This window comes from Pollicipes pollicipes, unplaced genomic scaffold, assembly GCF_011947565.3.
Source record: "Pollicipes pollicipes isolate AB1234 unplaced genomic scaffold, Ppol_2.1 Scaffold_6138;HRSCAF=7277_pilon_pilon_pilon, whole genome shotgun sequence".
In the NCBI taxonomy this organism is placed as follows: domain Eukaryota; kingdom Metazoa; phylum Arthropoda; class Thecostraca; order Pollicipedomorpha; family Pollicipedidae; genus Pollicipes; species Pollicipes pollicipes.
The window spans coordinates 22222941-22225729 of NW_023596818.1; positions in this window are offsets into that span (position 1 = coordinate 22222941).

Genomic DNA, 2789 nt, shown 5'->3' on the forward strand with positions numbered 1-2789 from the left:
ACGTGACGCCCCCAGGCACCCAGTCAGATACAGAGCTCGGAAGGCAGCGAGGGCGAGAGCGTGCACCCCGCACAATCACACCACACTATTGGCATGCTTTTTAGTGGAAAATAATAATCTAGACAGCGCCGTTCTCCGGTTAGTGCATAGGCTCATCAATGCGTCACGGTTTGATTACGTCATGGTATCTTACACAAGCATTGGTTGGGAACCAATTGACTGCCATTATCTCTGGAAATGACACTTATGATATGAGCGCCTGATATGAACGACGCATACTACTATATTTTTCTTGGCCTTGATCGCTGAATGGCTTTAATAGAGTGGAGGATTTGAATGACGGTTTATGACGTCATGCGTGCCAATGTAATTTTAAATACTCTTTCTCGATATACCTTTCCCATTTTCGCGGGCGTGCAGCTCACAAACTAGACGGGCTAGGCCATAAGAAGGGCAGGGTTGTGAACATGTGAATCGTCAAGACGCCTATTTTCAGTTCAAGACCCACATAAAGGTGGAATACTCCCTTTTACGGAGCCTAACATGATAAATCTATAATCAAAACATATAAAACTATTCACCATTGCATTTAAAATGAAACAAGGAGCACGTTTTTATAGATTTGTGTCGCTGCTGGGTAAAGTCTCGTATATATCAGTATGTAAATCTGAAATAACTATATCGCCAGGAAAATATGACTCTTGACCTTTTTATTTCAGCAAATAAGCCTTGTTACCAACCGTAAGATCTAGTTGAGACTAATATACTTTTCCTTTTTCTTGCGAGACTTTATCTTCCTTAGCTTCGAAACGCCATGGGGAAGGGTCACATCGATCCCCCGATCACTTTGCGTTATGAAAAACGACGAAATCAGGGAGAGGAGCTAATGTATGAGCCATGACCAAAGATCATGATTAGCATGCTCATCATGCAGTTAAGATTTTTACTCGTGCATGCCCAATGACATCATCTTTAAGGACTACCCCCCCCCCCCCCACCCCCACCCAGCTTGTTTGGTAAAAATGCGCCGCTGTTCCCATCTCTGAAAAGACAGTGGGACAGACCTGAGGAGAAAATGGTTTAAAATGTATTTTGAGGCCGGCTCACCAATTTCTTTCTTCCTGAGTCATCACTTCTCTCTCTCTCTACTCCACCGCATTTTGCAAAACTGCATCCCTGTAGCTGCAACTCTATCAATTAACAGATTCCGGCAAGCACCTTAGAGTAACAGTCATTCGAACTAAAGTAAGATCAGGTATTTCAGCTCATAGTAGGCATAAGCCTCGCACACACGGGCATGAAATGAGACGCGCACCGTTCTTTCAGAACATATCTATCCATATATGACTTCTTTAGACCACAATATATCATCGAAAAACAGCGGTATCGAAGAACAGCAAAGTTGCATCATCGTACCCTTGACAAATAGAATAACCATGATTTCATACTGATGACAGCGATCACAGTATGCCACAGTGTCAAAACGTAACGCTGACCGATGATTGGCAGACGAATCAGCTGGGCATGGAGCAAGGCCTCCCGTTGCGGTAGCAAGATAAAAATGTAAGGAAGATTAGGTGAGCTAGGTTTAGTAAGGTTAGGTTAGGTTAGGTTAGGTTAGATTAGATTAGGTTAGGTTAGGTTGGGTGAGGTTAGGTCGGGTTAGGTTAGGTTAGGTTAGGTTAGGTTAGGTTAGGTTAGGTTAGGTTAGGTTAGGTTAGGTTAGGTTAGGTTAGGTTAGGTTAGGTTAGGTTAGGTTAGGTTAGGTTAGGTTAGGTTAGGTTAGGTTAGGTTAGGTTAGGTTAAGTTAGGTTAGGTTAGGATAGGTTAGGTTAGGTCAGGTTAGGTTAGGTTAGCCTAGGTTACGTTAAATTACGGTAGGTTCCGTTACGTTACGTTAATTTAAGCTAAGTTAGGTTACATTACGTTGTGTTACGTTAGTTAACACGCACCCGGGTGGCCGGCTAGAGGCCCTGCGATCGGGTGGGGGAGGGTGTCAATTTAACCCCCCTGAGATCTCGCGAAATAAAAAAGGTAGACACACCAAATTTTCAGGATATCTTATCCTGCAAGCGAACTCACTAGGTCAACGTTTGAGCTTCCTGGGTCATGACCTTCAGGTCAGTTAGGTCAAACAAGCTTAAATTTCAGGTTGGTCTCCAAAGTGCCCCCAGAACCTAGGTAACTGTTTCTAAGCAAAAGTTCAAAGGCCCAGTTGAGGTCAGTGACATTGTTTAACCTTTTGAAGGTCATGGTGACCAAAATCATACAAGACTGCTTTGAGTTTTGCCTTTTTGAGTAAGCAACCAAGTTTACGCCAGGCGGTATGTTCCTAAACACAATGTCGAACGGGGATCATCTTAGGTCAATGATCTTTTCTGACCTCTACGAAGTCAATGAAAGATGCATAATGCGGTTCCTGCTGTCAATAAATTCGAAATGAGCACTACAAACGATTCCATACAGCGTGCCCTAGAGTAATAAATCAGGTTGGTTGTGACCTTGGTCTAACCTTCACACCTGACCTTAGATCAACGTAATTCGCTCATTCAATGTTTGTGGTGCCTAAGTAAGTATCTCAGATATGTAGGGCTTCGTCAAAAACTCCATTATTGTACGAGATTAGACGATCCCCTAGTAAGTGCCTTCGCTGAAACCATGGCCTGACTTTAACCAGCTGTAGGTCAGCGACCTTACAAGGTAAATCTAAATTTGTTATGTCAAACAATCTGCAATTCAATTGTCTACAGTTGTGCAAAATTGGGCGCAGCTACACCGCTCCGTTCGGA